Source organism: Penaeus monodon, chromosome 23 (genome assembly GCF_015228065.2).
Source record: "Penaeus monodon isolate SGIC_2016 chromosome 23, NSTDA_Pmon_1, whole genome shotgun sequence".
Lineage (NCBI taxonomy): Eukaryota > Metazoa > Arthropoda > Malacostraca > Decapoda > Penaeidae > Penaeus > Penaeus monodon.
Genome location: NC_051408.1, coordinates 8,012,391 through 8,012,691, shown reverse-complemented (window position 1 = coordinate 8,012,691; position 301 = coordinate 8,012,391).

The window sequence follows — 301 nt, the reverse complement described above, 5'->3', positions numbered from 1 at the left end:
GACTCGCCACACAGTCCGTACTGAATTTCCTCGCCGCCCGCGCCGCCCACCGCTCACTCAGCTGTCCAAACACAAACATTCGTCACACGCATATCTCTCCCCAAATCCATGAATGAACGATGTAAATCAATTTGATTCATCCAATTATTTATCTTTTACTTCCTTTTTCTGGCGATAAAATGGCTGTTGGTGGAGCGTGAGATGACCAGAAAAAACAGAACGAGTTTCTTGCTACACGATAAGCGGCGAGGGACCAAGTGTTTGGCTTTGTTTGATGGGCCGATGAAGGGGGGGGGCATGG